The following is an 18839-nucleotide window of genomic DNA, read 5'->3' on the forward strand; positions in this document are numbered from 1 at the left end:
TTGATGCTTCATCACTGTCGGTATTTAATGGATACCAAATGGCTGACCCTGACTTCAGAACTAACGCTTCAATCGACATTTTGCTGGGCAATGATTACATTTGGTTAGTTCTCACCGGTGAGAAGTTATGCGATGGTCAAGGGCACCCTATTGCAGTTAAGACCATATTTGGATGGGTAATTTCATTTCAAGGAGCGAGATCGCGCTTTCTCGCAGTCGAGCGTCGTCTAATGAAGGATTCCAGCTTGAAGTTAAAATATACTCAGTTTATGAGAGAGTATATCCAGCTGGGTCACATTAAGGAAGTAGCTGCAGACAAAGCCACAAACGTATGTAAGAAGTCATTCTATATGCCACACCATCCAGTCATAGGTGCCAAGCCGCAGCTTACGTGCAGGTGCTGTTCGATGGATCATTTCAAGATCGGGATGGACGATCTCTTAACGACGCACTTCACATTTGCCCATGTATACAATGCAAACTCTTCAACGTTTGTCTGCGTTTTCAAATTCACAGATTCGTAATTTCTGCGGACATCGTCAAAACGTTCAGACAGATTTTGGTGGCCCCTGACCATCAGAATTTTCAACGAATCCTTTGGAGAGAAGACCCTGAGGAACCATTGAAGCATTACAGGTTGACCACAGTCACCTATGGCACGGCATGTGCACCGTTTCTGGCAGTTAGAGTGCTGAAACAACTGGCAACTAATCACGAAGACGAGTATCCAAGGGCGGCTAGGATACTTTTAGAGGATTTCTACGTTGATAAAGTACTGACAGGAGCCATGAATGAACAGGAGCTCACGGGCACAATTGGAGCTAAGCAAATGGGTCTCGAATAGTAAACGAATTGCCAGCAACGAGGGAAATGAAATCGATTTCTCAAGGATGGCAGCAAAGGTGCTTGGGCTGCCTTGGCGTCCTGGAGAAGACGTCCTAACATATAAGTGTTGTCTGACACGGCACGCATCTTTGAACAGCAGAACTTGAGTTCAAAACCAAAATCTTGAGAACCATTTCCAAGGATATTGAGGACTCCCCATTTGAGGTACTACTCGAAAGAACATCATCTTGGATCAGACTGGTTCTAGTGGTCGCATATGTATTCCGCTTTGTTCATCGAATCAAATCAAGCAAGTCTAAATATTCAGGCCTCCTAAAGTTCGATGAAATTACCAGAGCAAGGAAGTTTTGCCTACGATAAGCACAGGAAGCAGTCTTTGGAGCGACGATCAACTTTAAGCAAACTATCTCCCTTCGTTTACGAAGATCGAATTATACGTGTGGGTGGACGTTTGGAAAAGTCGCAATGCACATGCCTGCACATGCCAAGCATCCAGTAGTTTTGCCGAAACACCATCGCCTCGTGGAATTGCTGCTGAAACATGAGCTGAAAAGTCTATCTTCATCCAGGAGTTTCAGCAATGTTTGTAATAATTCGCCAGAAATATTGGATCATTGGCGCACGAAAACTTATTCGACGTATCACACATGAGTGTTTAAACTGTTTTAGACAGCGCCATCACACAGCACATCAGTTTATGGCCAATTTACCGGCTGTTCGAGTGCGACAAGCCTTTCCATTTGAGCATACTGGTTGCGATTATGCCGGACCTATCTTGCTGAAGGTTCACAAGGGAAGAAACCCCAGGAAGGAAAAGGGCTACATTTGCCTGTTTGTATGTATGGTTACTTCAGCTCTGCATCTGGAGCTGGCCACTGATCTCAGCACGGACACATTCTTGGCGGCATTAAAACGTTTTGTGGCTCGTCGTGGAAAATGCTCCCAAATGTATAGCGTTAACGGTCGTAACTTTGTTTGTACAGCTTCTCGCTTCACGCGAGCACAATGACGTCGTTTCGAAAGCCCTTGCGGATCAAGGTATCAAATGGAATTATATTCCCCCATATTCACCCTACTGGGGTGTTAAGTGGGAGTCGGCAGTACGCTCGGTTAAGCTGCATTTGCGACGTGTAATAGAAACCAACGTCCTCACCTTTGAGCAGATGCACACACCTCTCTCGCAAATAGAATCTGTCGTTAATTCTCGACCATTGTGCGCAGCATCGGATACTGAAATTGCCTACCTGTCACCGGCACATCTTTTAATTGGCAGAACATATACAGCAGTTCCTGAAGACAGCTATTTGCAGATTCCGACTAATCGATTGAGCTACTGGCAGCATGTTCAAGCAATGCTTCAAGGATTTTGGAAGCGTTGGCATCAAGAATACTTGACATCGCTGCAACAGCGCCCAAAATGGACCACCAAGTTACCAAACATTGCGATCGGTAATCTTGTACTGATCAAGGACTCTAACGCGCCTCCATCGGCATGGCTCTTAGAACGGGTAACTCAGGTGTTCACAGGAGATGATGGCCTTGTTAGAGCGGTTCAGGTTCTCACCAAATCCAGAGAAGTCACTCGCCCTATCACAAAGATTGCAGCCCTACCGGGTTCAGAAACGGAGTTTCAGGGGGGGGCGGGATGTTGAGGAACCAATTGTCATATAACTTACATTGCTATACGCAGCAAGGCAAAGACTCATGAATGATCCTGCACATCTCACACTGCTTTTGTTTTTGTATTTTTTCTTAAGTTTTCTAGAATATACTGGCGCCAGTCTGGTATGCTCTGTCTCTGTCACTCTTTATAAACCTATATGACCTGCGTGGTTACGTAAGAATTGAAAATTTAGTAATAAGCAAGCAAACGAACGATCAAGACGTGTTCTGGCAGTGGCAGACACAGTTGAGTAACATTGAAGTAAATATAAAGTTAAGTTCTTATGAGATATTAAACACAGTGGTTTATTGTTCATCATCTTTATAAGAATTTATTTTTTTTGCTAGTGTACTCCATTCCATTGTTCAATGAAACAATTGAGCTTCTAGCGGTGCATGCGCAGCATCAATATGTCTGTTGTTCCCAGTATTGGGTGTGTTTCGCTGATACTCTTTATTACCCCATAGGGTAATGTGCTTAACACGATGCCCTTTTCGATTTTTGTACAACCGAATAAAACACAAAACTCTGGAATGTGTCAATGTATTCGTTTTTAAAATAATATATTGTAATAAATTCTCTATGCTTTTGCAATATTATCAATGAGTTTAACCTGAAATCTTGGTGCTTACTATAAATGTTTTCAATAATTTCTGTCATATAGTGTTTTGTCATATAGTGTTTTAATTGTTTTTAAATCCTGTCTAGATTATTGGCTCTGCTCATATATCTTTTCTTTATTAGTTTGTTATGTTTGACGTAAAGGGTCAATAGAAATTGACGTACTGACACTATAGTTAGTATAAGCAGTAGCAGCCATAGTGAGTGTTTAAACTGTTTTAGACAGCGCCATCACACAGCAAATCAGTTTATGGCCAATTTACCGGCTGTTCGAGTGCGACAAGCCTTTCCATTTGAGCATACTGGATGCGATTATGCTGGACCTATCTTGTCGAAGGTTCACAAGGGACGAAACCCCAGGAAGGAAAAGGGCTACATTTGCCTGTTTGTATGTATGGTTACTTCAGCTCTTCATCTGGAGCTGGCCACTGATCTCAGCACCGACACATTCTTGGCGGCATTAAAACGTTTTATGGCTCGTCGTGGGAAATGCTCCCAAATGTATAGCGATAACGGTCGTAACTTTGTTTGTACAGCTTCTCGCTTCACGCGAGCACAATGACGTCGTTTCGAAAGCCCTTGCGGATCAAGGTATCAAATGGAATTTTATTCCCCCATATTCACCCTACTGGGGTGTTAAGTGGGAGTCGGCAGTACGCTCGGTTAAGCTGCATTTGCGACGTGTAATAGAAACCAACGTCCTCACCTTTGAGCAGATGCAGACACCTCTCTCGCAAATAGAATCTGTCGTAAATTCTCGACCATTGTGCGCAGCATCGGATACTGAAATTGCCTACCTGTCACCGGCACATCTTTTAATTGGCAGAACATATACAGCAGTTCCTGAAGACAGCTATTTGCAGATTCCGACCAATCGATTGAGCTACTGGCAGCATGTTCAAGCAATGCTTCAAGGATTTTGGAAGCGTTGGCATCAAGAATACTTGACATCGCTACAACACCGCCCGAAATGGACCACCAAGTTACCAAACATTGCGATCGGTAATCTTGTACTGATCAAGGACTCTAACGCGCCTCCATCGGCATGGCTCTTAGGACGGGTAACTCAGGTGTTCGCACGAGATGATGGCTTCGTCAGAGCGGTTCAAGTCACTCGCCCTATCACGAAGATTGCAGCGCTACCGGGTTCAGAAACTGAGCTTCTCACAATGCTTTCGTTTTTGTATTTTTTATAAGTTTTCTGGAATATACTGGCGCCAGTCTGGTATGCTCTGTCTCTGTCACTCTTTATAAACCTATATGACCTGCGTGGTTACGTAAGAATTGAAAATTTAGTAATAAGCAAGCAAACGAACGATCAAGACGTGTTCTGGCAGTGGCAGACACAGTTGAGTAACATTGAAGTAAATATAAAGTTAAGTTCTTATGAGATATTAAACACAGTGGTTTATTGTTCATCATCTTTATAAGAATTTATTTTTTTTGCTAGTGTACTCCATTCCATTGTTCAATGAAACAATTGAGCTTCTAGCGGTGCATGCGCAGCATCAATATGTCTGTTGTTCCCAGTATTGGGTGTGTTTCGCTGATACTCTTTATTACCCCATAGGGTAATGTGCTTAACACGATGCCCTTTTCGATTTTTGTACAACCGAATAAAACACAAAACTCTGGAATGTGTCAATGTATTCGTTTTCGAAATAATATATTGTAATAAATTCTCTATGCTTTTGCAATATTATCAATGAGTTTAACCTGAAATCTGGGTGCTTACTATAAATGTTTTCAATAATTTCTGTCATATAGTGTTTTGTCATATAGTGTTTTAATTGTTTTTAAATCCTGTCTAGATTATTGGCTCTGCTTATATATTTTTTCTTTATTAGTTTGTTATGTTTGAAGTAAAGGGTCAATAGAAATTGACGTACTGACACTATAGTTAGTATAAGCAGTAGCAGCCATAGTGAGTGTTTAAACTGTTTTAGACAGCGCCATCACACAGCAAATCAGTTTATGGCCAATTTACCGGCTGTTCGAGTGCGACAAGCCTTTCCATTTGAGCATACTGGATGCGATTATGCTGGACCTATCTTGTTGAAGGTTCACAAGGGACGAAACCCCAGGAAGGAAAAGGGCTACATTTGCCTGTTTGTATGTATGGTTACTTCAGCTCTTCATCTGAAGTTATGAGCCGGGTTTTGAAAAACCTCAACATTTTTTCCATCCATGTCACTTTCGCAGTTTTTCAACACGATGTTTGGTACGCGAATATACAATGCGATTATTAACGTTGGTGTCTGTCCAAAAACTGCAGAACGTCTAACGAACATGATTTACACGGATCAAACTACTATTCAATACCGCATTTCAAAAATATTTGAGAATGACATAACTGGGCCAGGGGCACAACTACATATTAAGAAAATATGGTTTGTTTGAGTTAAAATGCAGTACAAAAATGTCTTATAGTAATATTTATAGGCTAAATTTATGAGCCCTTCAGTGGCGTGATCGATATTAATGTGATTTGATTGGCCCGAATTTTAATGCTGAATTAGCGTTCTGACGCTTTTGATTTTTAGGGGGACAATTTGTTGAGGAACCAATTGTCATTTAACTTACATTTCATTTAACTGTCCAAGGAATTCTGCAACAAATGCACAATCAACAGCAACAACTACAGCTCCAGATGAAGCGTCAAATGGAGCACCAGCAACTGCAGATGCAATGTCAAATGGAGCAGCAGCAACTATTGGTTGAGAGATTGCTCTCGCCACAGCAATATTCGTCTTCGTCAGGCTCACAGTCGGTTGCAACGCTGGCAACAAGACATTGTGAGTTACCCAAAATCAACATCAAGCCCTTCGGTGGAGATTACAAGGAATGGCATGAAAGCATTCAAGGACCTGTTTGAGAGTACGATTCATGGAAAGACAACACTGACGAATATCCAGAAGTTTCATCACTTGAAGTCATGCGTAATGATCGCTACGTAAACCCCTGTTATTTGGTGAATTTGCTGATGGATACATTCACCGCCTTGCCAAAAGCTGTTGGGCAAAACTCATCATCGCTACGCGATCTGACTTGCGGAGCCAGTGATGTTATTCGGGCTTTAGACGCTTCAGGACACACGGGCCCTGACTGTTGGCTCATATACTTGCTCATCAACAAGGTTGATGATGCTACCCGACGTGAATGGATCGACAAAAGCCAGGATATTGAAAATCCTACCGTTGAAGAGTTGATCATGTAACGATCAAACCGAGGGATGAAAAAGGAAAGGAAAAGGAAAACACGCACCATGCTTGCCATTACAGGTAATTGTATTAAATGTCATAGTACTGAGCACATACTGTCGGCTTGTCCTCAATTCCAGAGCTTGACTGACAAGCAACGTTACACCTTTGCGAAGGAGAAATATATGTGTTTTCATTGTTTGAGGACTGGAAAGGGAGTAAGCGCTTGTGGCTCGAAGTCTTCCTGCAAGTATTGAAAGCGCAGGGTTTTGAAAAACCTCAACATTTTTTCCTCAGTTCCGGGAAATGAAAAATTAAGAAGTTTAACATTTAAATATTAACCTAACGCAACTTTTTTCCAAAGAAAGTATCAAGAAATTCACTGAAAATAAGAAAATATGAAAGGAATGTCACACGAATTGTTGTGATTTTAATAGTTTATTTATTATGAACGCCTTCAATGGCAAAAACAATGAAAAACACAAAAGAAACTGGCCTCCAATGGCCATAAATGATTACGATTTTTATTCTTCGTCGTCCATGTCACTTTCGCAGTTTTTCAACACGATGTTTGGTACGCGAAGATACAATGCGATTATTAACGTTGGTGTCTGTCCAAAAACTGCAGAACGTCTAACGAACATGATTTACACGGATCAAACTACTATTCAATACCGCATTTCAAAAATATTTGAGAATGACATAACTGGGCCAGGGGCACAACTACATATTAAGAAAATATGGTTTGTTTGAGTTAAAATGCAGTACAAAAATGTCTTATAGTAATATTTATAGGCTAAATTTATGAGCCCTTCAGTGGCGTGATCGATATTAATGTGATTTGATTGGCCCGAATTTTAATGCTGAATTAGCGTTCTGACGCTTTTGATTTTTAGGGGGACAATTTGTTGAGGAACCAATTGTCATTTAACTTACATTTCATTTAACTGTCCAAGGAATTCTGCAACAAATGCACAATCAACAGCAACAACTACAGCTCCAGATGAAGCGTCAAATGGAGCACCAGCAACTGCAGATGCAATGTCAAATGGAGCAGCAGCAACTATTGGTTGAGAGATTGCTCTCGCCACAGCAATATTCGTCTTCGTCAGGCTCACAGTCGGTTGCAACGCTGGCAACAAGACATTGTGAGTTACCCAAAATCAACATCAAGCCCTTCGGTGGAGATTACAAGGAATGGCATGAAAGCATTCAAGGACCTGTTTGAGAGTACGATTCATGGAAAGACAACACTGACGAATATCCAGAAGTTTCATCATTTGAAGTCATGCGTCATAGGAGAAGCAGCGATACTCATCCAGCATTTGCCTGTAGTGAATGCTAATTACGAGGTTGCATGGAAATCGTTGAGTGATCGCTACGAAAACCCCTGTTATTTGGTGAATTTGCTGATGGATACATTCACCGCCTTGCCAAAGGCTGTTGGGCAAAACTCATCATCACTACGCGCTCTGACTTGCGGAACCAGTGACGTTATTCGGGCTTTAGACGCTTCAGGACAAACGGGCCCTGACTGTTGGCTCATATACTTGCTCATCAACAAGGTTGATGAGACTACCCGACGTGAATGGATCGACAAAAGCCAGGATATTGAAAATCCTACCGTTGAAGAGTTGATCATGTAACGATCAAACCGAGGGATGAAAAAGGAAAGGAAAAGGAAAAATCTTGACTGTCAAGCAACGTTACACCTTTGCGAAGGAGAAATATATGTGTTTTCATTGTTTGAGGACTGGAAAGGGAGTAAGCGCTTGTGGCTCGAAGTCTTCCTGCAAGTATTGAAAGCGCAGCCATCATTCTATGCTGCATTCTGAAGGCTATTCTACACACCATAATAGCGCAGAGGAGCACCAAGGCAACTCAGGCCAGGCTTCTGAGGAGGCACCAGTGGCATCAGCGATAGCAACGATTAATGTTACCAGACCCAGTAATCCGAATGGCCAACGAAGAAGCACTCTACCTACTGCATTGGTACACGTAAATTCTTAAGGAGCTTTGCTTACGTGCCGTATTTTATTGGATAGCGCCTCAGACTTGTCATTCATTCGTTGGGGCTTGCACGTTCGCCATTTCGATTTGCCAGAGGTTTCTGCTCTCTTCAGATGATGTCTCGTGTGTCGAGTCATTGCATCGATATTAAAGCTCACATTTTAGGAAAGATCACCTCACCATTGGCACGTGAAAATATTGATGCTTTATTACTGTCGGTATTTAATGGATACCGAATGGCTGACCCTGACTTCAGAACTAACGCTTCAATCGACATTTTGCTGGGCAATGATTACATATGGTTAGTTCTCACCGGTGAGAAGTTATGCGATGGTCAAGGGCACCCTATTGCAGTTAAGACCATATTTGGATGGGTAATCACATCGGTGTACACTACAAGATTGCAAACATCATCTATGTCATTGCTGACTACGGTTAATATAGATGGATAGATGGTAGGAACAAAACCCAAAATTTGCGGATACATTTCAAGGAGCGAGATCGCGCTTTCTCGCAGTCGAGCGTCGTCTATATTTTAAGCTTGAAGTTAAAATATTCTCAGTTTATGAGAGAGTATATCCAGCTGGGTCACATTAAGGAAGTAGCTGCAGACAAAGCCACAAACGTATGTAAGAAGTCATTCTATATGCCACACCATCCAGTCATAGGTGCCAAGCCGCAGCTTACGTGCAGGTGCTGTTCGATGGATCATTTCAAGATCGGGATGGACGATCTCTTAACGACGCACTTCACATTTGCCCATGTATACAATGCAAACTCTTCAACGTTTGTCTGCGTTTTCAAATTCACAGATTCGTAATTTCTGCGGACATCGTCAAAACGTTCAGACAGATTTTGGTGGCCCCTGACCATCAGAATTTTCAACGAATCCTTTGGAGAGAAGACCCTGAGGAACCATTGAAGCATTACAAGTTGACCACAGTCACCTATGGCACGGCATGTGCACCGTTTCTGGCAGTTAGAGTGCTGAAACAACTGGCAACTAATCACGAAGACGAGTATCCAAGGGCGGCTAGGATACTTTTGGAGGATTTCTACGTTGATGACGTACTGACAGGAGCCATGAATGAAGCTCATGGATGGAAAAATTTATAGGTTATTGGGTATTGACGTTGAATATGTGTCTCCTCCATCCTAAAGAAAAAATAGCCTGTCCTCAGGCGGATACATTGGGATATAGAGAGTGGTTTTTCTCAGCTGTTAAGATTGTAGTATCAATTTTGTTTATAATTTGGGACTCAATTTTTTCAACAATTGGGGTTTCGATTATTTCTGTGGGAGCACGATTGTTATTTGATCGAAAATGCTTAATTATTAATTCTTATGGCATTGCCTTAAACTCATAGATTAAGTATGTAATCAAACTTATTATAGTAAGTATAAAAGTGGTTAATGTAATAGTTTGAAATGCAGTATAATATTTCGTATGTTCGTTAATTATCTCTTTTGTTTGGATAAAGGAAATAGGTTCTAGCCTGGTGATATTGTTTGTTACATAAATGCTTTGGATATAGTCAAGCAATGAATTTATTATTGATATTTCGTTTAATTGTAAGGCACAATCGTAAATTTTTATTATGGTTTTGCCTTCTGTTATTAAGTCGTTGTTTACGCAATTTTGATTAAGTTTAGTTTTTGGTGAATTCCATGTTACAATTATGTTTGGTTCAATGTAATTAGTTTGAAAATTCTTATATGTTTAAGTGTATTTACAAGTGGTTGGGATTTGATTTAAAATGCCTGTTATACATTCGTTAGTTTCTATTTATTTTGTATTTTTATTGAACAAAGTGTTGTTGTTAAAATAGTTTTATCGTATGAATTTTCTGTCAAAATATTTTTATTTTCATCTGGATAAGAAGTATCTAAAAGATAGGAGTTTTTATTATTTCTTGAGTAATGTTTGAAATGATAAATATCTCGGTTGAATTCGCTTTAAGCCAGGTGGATGTTTTTGTATTCAATAGTTTTTCAGAATTAACATGACATAATTGATTATGTTCGTCTTTATCGTCCTGATCAAGAGTAGTAAAAAGATATTTGTATATTGAAACAATTCCGTTAATTAGTCCTCGTTTGCTACGTTTTACAATTTGTATTCCATTAATTTCCCTACTTAGTTTTTCTGTTAAGTATTGAATATGGATTATGTCTTTAAATTCCTGTGCTTGTTGCATTAAATTGTTATATGTAATGTCTATTGGCGTTAAATTCACTTTTAACTAATGATATTCAAAGTTTGTCGGTAAGTCCATTGTTCCTGTCTTAAATATTAAGTAACCGTTCGGTGCTTTTACTGGGTTTATGTCAATGGATTGACTGCATGTTGATTTTTATACCATACACCCACTGGTTTATCTCCCGGAATTTGTTACCTTATGCAATTAAATTTGGCACACTTAAATTTAATACTAATATCTAGCAAAATACCAAATTTGATCAAAATCGGACAAAAAACAGTCGAGTTATGCATATAAACATTTTTCCATAAGGCCGGAGTTGGCCGTTGGCTGGTGGGGGCGCTATTGTGCTCGTATGACTGAGTGAGCGAGAAACTAAGATATGCTTGTAAGAAGCATGTGAAAATGCATTTGGTTAATACAGTTGAAATATTTGCTTTACTGGTGTATGGTATACCTAAGTCGGCGAGACGACTTACTTACTTCATTTTAATGTTAAGAATAGCATAATGCACAAAAAAGTCATCTTGAGTTGTTGACCTGTAATACATCAATTGTCGTATTTGCTTTTTTTAACTTTCTTTTTCTTTTTGTATTTCGATTTGTAGTGTGTGACCTTTTGTCCTCTTTCTTTCTTCAAAATGTTTCTCATCTACCTGATTTATTTCTCCTGTCTTTTTGAATGGATTTTTGGTTTTTGACTTTACTAATGGTGCTTGTTTAATCGATTTCGAAGTCGTGTCTATTTTTATTTAAATTGTTTATTTGATATATTTCATACGTTTGGGTATTATAGTCGGGTGATCCTGCATAGATAAAAATGTCCGCTGGTGTTCGGTTAATTGTTTTATGTTTCGTCTTATGGTTGTATATGTAGAGAATTTTTTCAAATTTGATTAATTTATCTTCGATGTCATTTATAATTTCTAACTTTACATTTCCTTCTTGTAGACAATTTTTTAGTGCTATACACAGAGATGCTGAATCTTTGTCTGATTTTATTTCAATTGGTTTGCCCATTTCAGTGAATACTTTCATAATTGCTCTCTTGGCTTCTAACCAATCTCTAGATTTATTGTAAATTGTCGATCATGTAAAAGTCCATGACGTATTTTTCTCTGATATTAAAAGTTTCTGGTGTTATTTGAAAAGTTAGTTTTGTATTTCTATTTTCTGTGTATGCGATATTGCATACTGAGCATTCGTTAATAATGTTTTGTAATAGATTTTGAAAATCGGGGTAATAATATTTATCTTTAAACAAAGTAATCGTTTTTTCGATTCCTGGATGTTATTTGCGTTCGATCGTATTATTTCAATAAAGACTTGTTGAAATATGGGATAATCTTGTTCATTATGTTATTTTTATGTTTAATTTATAAAAATAGGTTGATGTTTCTGCATTGTCTTCTGAACCTCTAATGAATTCTAATTGCCTGTTGAAGTAATTAATGGGTTTTTCTAATATTGGAATGTAATTTCCATTATCTTCATGAGCACTATGTATTGTAGCTGCTGTCAGTTGATCCTAAAAAGTTTTCATCTGTTTTAATTCTGGAAAGGGCATCTGCTACGTGATTTTCTTTGCCGGGTAAATATTTAATTTTGTAATCAAACTCATTTAGTTTTATTCTCTATCGTTGAAGTTTCCTATTTGGTTCTTTTATACTGCTGAGCCATACTAAAGGCTTAGTCGCTTAGACTTTCGAACTTTCTACCGAAAAGTTATGGTCTGAAATACTTTGTTGACCATACAATTGCTAGTAATTCTTTTTCTATAGCTGAATAATTGATCTCATGTTCGTTCAACGTTCTGCTTGCGTAAGAAATAGATCTATGGTCCAGCGAGATAAACGCACCTAAAGCTATATAGCTAGCGTCGGTTAGGAAAAAAGGTTTTTTAAAATCGGGGTCGTTCATAAGAAGATATTTTAATTTTTCAAAGGATGAAATATAATGTGGGTCGTTTATGTTAATTTAACTCCTTTTTTTAAACCAAGAGTTAAAGGTTTTCCAATATGTGCAATGTTTGGTATGAATTTCCGGAAGAATCCGCATAAACCTAAGAATGATTTTAATTCTTATGGGGTTTTAGGGATCGGAAAATTTTGAATTGCTTTGATTTTATTTGGGTTAGGTTTTATACTTTCTGTTGTTATTATATGACCAAGGAATTCAGTTTCTTTTTTCATAAATTCGCATTCGTCGAGTTAGAGTTTAAGATTAGCTTCTCTTAGATTGTTAAATACCTTTCTGAGTGATAGTATGTGTTCCTCCAATGAAGTGGAGTACACTATTATGTCATCCATATAAACAAAACAATCCTTATAAATAAGGTCTTCCAAAAGATTATTCATGCATCTTTGGAATGTTGCCGGGGCATTTTTAAGACCAAATGGCATACGTGTGTATTCGTAATGGACATGTTTAGTTGAGAAGGCTGTTTTTGCAATAGATTCAGGATTCTTTTGAATTTGATGAAATCCCTTAGCTAAATCAATGGTGGTAAAATATTGGCATTTTCCCAGTTTGTCGAGAATTTCATCCATGACTGGAATTGTGAATTTGTCATCTATTGTGACTTCATATGACTAATCTGAATTTTTGTTTGTTGGAAGCATCTCCTTTTTTTAGAACGATCCAAATGGGTGAACAGTAGGGTGAGTTCGATTTTCGAATGATACCCTCTTCGATCATTTCATTTATTTGTTTGTTGATTTCTATATAAAATGTTTGGGGATATTTGTATGGACGTTTATAAATTGGGTAATCATATTTTGTATAAATAGAGTGTTTTATTGTACTTGTGAAAGTCAAATTTTCACCTTCGCGGTACTGAATGTCACTGAATTCGTACAATACTTTTTTAAGTTTTTGTGTTTCTTCGTTGTTTAAATGGTCAAGTCTATACTCATTGCTTTCTATTATTTAATCGCAATTTTATTTATTTATTATTTATTTATTTCAATCGCAAAATTTGTGTCTGGGTCCCCCTCTGTAGGTGGGTCCAAACATTCTATGTTATGTTCTTCTTCTATTTCTTCAATATCTCTGAAATAAAATGTATAGTTTTCTAGTTTTGCGTATTCTTCTTCATAATTTACTTGGGCTTTACAAGCTTTTAGGAAATTTATGCCTATCAACATGTCGCATTTCCGAGGCATTCTGATGAAAATTTTCTGATGTGTCCATTTTGCTTATTCCACTATTACTTTCTATTTACCTTTTTCTAGGCTGGTTTGCTTCATTATCTTTTGGATACTTATTTTGCTGTTGAGGCTGTTGTTGATTTATTGGATTTTTAGCCCTGTCAATATTTAATTTTTGTTGGAATTCTTGGAAAAGTTGTTGGTTTTGTGTTGTATCGGATTGTTTTGTTTAATACGGAGTTGTACCTACTATTCGGTACTATTTAGTAATATTTATAGGCTAAATTTGTGAGCACTTTAGTGGCGTGATCGATATTGATGCGATTTGATTGGCCCGAATATTAATGCTGAATTAGCGGATGTTTACTTTAAAGTTATAAATTTTAGGGAGCGAAAGTTATTGGGTACAATTGGAGACAACAGCACGCAGTCCAGGCGTGTAAAAAGATGTCACCCTCTTGACCTGCCGTTCAGTCCAGAGCCGTACATAGCGTCGAAACGAAAAAGGCCCGATGCAGCTGCAAGTCCGATTTGTTTAAATAATTTTCTGATATTTATGTGACTGCTAAAAATGTTTAATTTATGTTCATGCCAATGTATTCAATTCTTGACAAAAAATTTAACTTTGCTGTACCCTGTCATGTTAGTGGCAACACTGAAATAAATGAGTATAAATATATGTAAGATATAGTTCGATTACGACCTTTTCGAAATTTAAGTTAAACCTTGCATTTAAGCTGGCTCGAGGTCAATCTTCAAAATGAAGATCATTTCAAAAGCAACACAAAAAAGTGAGCAGGTTGTCTGTAGAGCTATTTCAAGAACCACAAAGTTCTATCAGCAGCACACTTAGTTAAACACTATCTTCCAAAAAAAAAAAAAGTTATTTCAAAGGCAACTCAAGACTATAAGAAAATCGCGATCTTTAAGACGACTAAAAATGGTTTGCGAAGTATCACCACGGTGCATGTATCAGAAAGCTGAGAAATATAAGAGCAAGAAATATATAAGCTAAAGTCGCAAATAAACTAAACACCTAAGGGCAGATCAATCGGCACTACACTTGAGCACACAGATTCGACTTGACAGCAATGAGTACTGCACCGCCACGACGACCAACACGATCAGGTCTATAAGAAATAAAGTTGTTAAAACGGAGGAGTTGAGTCAAGTTTCAGAAAAGATAATATATCAGCCGAAAAGGTTTGTCTGTCACAGAATACTTTCGAGAACTTAGTAAGAAGTGCTTATTGTGTGCGAACTCGTATACAACTAAGACCTCAGGCCAAAAATTAGGGTCTACCATAGCTGAGAAATACTCATCTGGTACAGTAATTTTAAAAAAGGAATTTTCGCGATGCCTAGAAAAGTTAAACTTTTGTATTAATACCTTAGCAGGGCATATTTTACTACATACGTTTCAGAAGTATCTGTAGCAAGCCTGAAGATAAATAATTGTTTGCGATGAGGCACTACAGTTACTGGAGATGTAGGCCAATTGGAGTCCACAAGTAATTGGGAACAAGCATAATCCAGAATTGATAAGAATTCCCGTAAGGGATATATTGAGGTACACCTGGAATCCTACTGGGTACTTCAATGTAAAAAATATCTAAGAAGCTAACATCGGCTATGCTTATAAGATATATACTCTTGCAGTCCATGGTAACAATATTTTTACATATCAAAATGCAACTCAATTCTTTTATACACAAACAAAACATTTAAATTATTACTCTTTTTACTACAATTTTGTCTTCTTCCCTCATTTCCTAAGCAAACCACGACACGCATACACATAGAGTTTATGTAGCGTTAAGTCTGATGTTTTACATCCAACACTACCACATGAGTAAATTTCATAGCGATACTCCAATTGCTTCACCTTCTTTTCGTATATGACTATATGATATTGTGGTCCTATCCATGAGATTTTCATATTTGATCTGACAGGTAATAAAAAGCACAGAACCAATTTCAGCCCTATAGCTTTTAAAATGGCTAAGTAAAACGCATATGCACCGACGGACATGGCTATATCGACTCAGCTTGTCATACTGATCAAGAATATATATACTTCATGGGGTCGGAAACGTCTGCTTCTGTGCGTTACAAGCACCTTATCAATTTTATAATAACCTCTGCAAGACCTTGCAAGGGCTTAAGAATACACAGTACAAAGATAATTATCGATAAAAAAACAATAATTACAAATAAAACAAAGAGACATCTATCGCGCAGAGCCCAAAGAAGAGAGAACACAAAAAAAACACCAGAGGGCTAACTTCGACCACGCCGAAGTTTGTATTACCGTGCTAGTTTCGTTTGTTAATCTTTCATAACCTATCATCAACGTCAATGTGGAAAATGTTAATTTAAACAGTCAAATGTTCGCAAGAGAACAGCCTAAAAGGCTGGAGCAATCTGGGTATGTAGCATTTTATCTTATATTAATCATTTTAATAAAAAGTCAAGTCATTTTTATCAAAAGTAACGAAGTTATTGATATCACTTGTAGAAAATGTTAAGGTTGTGACGTGGGACAGCTCCAAAAAAGTTCGCGAGTCGAATATATATCACGAGCCCTCTAACCAAACAATTAAACGCCGGTTTTGTGTTGTATTGCGCTATATTCAGTTGCACAATTTGCGGTTCAAATCGATCGGTTAGATCGGTTGGCTGAAATCTTTATTTCAATGTTAATTCAAATTTCTCACATGTTTTTATATTATCTTACATTTGTGTTTTTCTCTCCTTTTCACGTCTTTCCTGCTTGCCTAATTTTCTGTGACTAGCGCGCCGTCATAGCGGGCCGCCGCTCTGTCACCAGTGCAAGCAAAGACAAAGTAAATTCTAACTGTTCTTCTTTGAATGAGAGAGAATAAAAACCAGGGGCGCGTTGGGTAAGCCTTTCTACTGCCGCGGGGCGGCAATTAAGCCTGCGCCGCAAAATTCCCCACCCCGTAATTCACCAGCGTCTTCGTGCGGTGGATTACTCTCCAAATTCAGTACGCCCAGCTTCACTGTTGGTCGCGTCACAATTGCATCTACTGTGCGATGAACGTCGATCACTCTTCCCTTTGGCCACGTATTACGTTTAGCGGCATCGTCTACAATTATCACCACGTCACCAACTGCTATCGGCTTGAGCTGCGGTTGGAACCATTTCGTGCGCCTTGTGATTGTAGGTAGATACTCTCTTAGCCACCTCTTCCAGAAACGGCCGGCAATTTGGCTGGCAACACGATACCCTTTTGCAAGTTGCGGACCAGACTGTTCCAGTGAACCGCTCTCACGTAGGCCACTACAACTGCCTTTTAGAAAATGGTTCGGCGTTAATGCTTCCGATTCGGCGCTTTCTAAAGGCACATAGGTCAGAGGCCTTGAATTCAAAATTTGCTCAACGTCAGCAAACGCTCCTCTTAACACCTCTTCCTTCAGGCCGGCCTTTGGCAGTATTTCTGAAAGTATAGATCTAGTAGAACGTACCAGTCGCTCCCAAACGCCGCCCATGTGCGGTGAACTGGGAGGGTTAAACTTGAACTCCAACGTTGGATACTGCTGCTCCACAGCTGAAGTTGATATCCGTTCTATGTGCTCCTTCGATACGTGGCTGGCTCCTCTAAAATTTGTACCATTGTCCGATAGTATGCAGCGCGGCACCCCTCTTCTGGCTACAAACGCCTTCAATACGCAGAGGAATGAGTCAGTTGACAGTGATACAGCAATTTCTAGGTGTACCGCTCGGGTCGTAAGGCATGTGAATAACACGCCCCATCTCTTCTCGTGTCTGCGGCCCACTGCGATTTCAAATGGGCCGAAGCAGTGCACTCCAGTAAAGGTGAATGGTTGTGTGTGCGGCGATAACCTCTCCTTTGTCACTCCTAACTCGTCCAGGTAAGGAGTGCACTTAAATAGCTTAGTTTCCTATTTGTTATGCCATGTCCTTGGTTTAAGCATCTGATCTCTTCTGGAAACTCCTCTTCTTGGCATGCACGAATAAAAACTGCATCGGTTTCCACATCGCGGTTAATAGCCAAAATGTTCCTCAGTTGTTCTCCGCAAGACCTCTTACATATGCCTTGCAAAAAGTTTAGAATTCGCCTTTGTACCGCCCGTAGCTTTTCCAACGTTCCGAATCGTTCCGGATCAGGTGTGATGCAAGCCAAACTAGAATTCCCTTTGACTTTCTCCTACTTTCACTCGTCTTGCTCGGGCTCTGCTCTATGCTAGGCCATTGTGTCTCTTGTTCATACAAGAATCTCGGGCCAACAAACCACCTTGAATTCCCGGTCATGTCTGACATACTGTTACTGAGAGTTCTGGTTCGATGAATTTCGTCAGCCGTAAACCTAAAACAGCAGCCATCAGTTCCATTCGTGGTATTGAGACTGGCTTCAAGGGGGCCACTCGTGTTTTAGACGCTACCAGGGAACATTGGACTATTCCATCCACTTCTGCTTGCAGGTACACAAGCGCTGCATAAGCGTTGATGCTGGCGTCCACAAACGTGTGAAGTTGTACTCGTCTTGCACAACAAACCTTCGGCATGCACCTTGAAATGCTCACTTCACCCAAATTTTCCAGTCTTCTTGGTCCTTTTCCTGAAGAGACTCATCCCAATCCGTTCCTGCTCGCCAGATATTCTGCAAAATAATTTTAACACGAACAGTGAAAAAGCCAAGCAATCCAAGTGGGTCAAAAATTGACATAACCACACTTAACACAGTTCTTTTCGTCGGATAGTCTTTTGATGCTCTTTCCATCAAATTCGGCTTGACTACATACGTAAGTTGATCTGTCACGGGCAACCACCAAATGCCTTAAACCTTATCTTGCGTTTTTTCAAAGAATCCCACCTCCCTAGGCACTTCTCCATCCTGGTTTTTGAGCGCTCTCACTACACTCGCAAAATTCGAGGTCCAGCGCCTCATGTTGAATCCAGCCTCCAAGTGAATTCTCTGCACCTCCATGGCGAACTCCGTCATCTCGACTTCGGTGTTTGTCGACTCGAGCCAGTCGTCGACAAACGTGTTTCTACAAATGGCCGCAACAGCACTTGGAGATTCTTTTCTGAACCGCTCTGCGTTGCGATTCTTTATGTAATTAGCTAAGGCCGGCGAGCAGGAAACCCCGAATGTCATAACCT

The sequence above is a fragment of the Drosophila willistoni genome, unplaced genomic scaffold (assembly GCF_018902025.1).
Source record: "Drosophila willistoni isolate 14030-0811.24 unplaced genomic scaffold, UCI_dwil_1.1 Seg169, whole genome shotgun sequence".
In the NCBI taxonomy this organism is placed as follows: domain Eukaryota; kingdom Metazoa; phylum Arthropoda; class Insecta; order Diptera; family Drosophilidae; genus Drosophila; species Drosophila willistoni.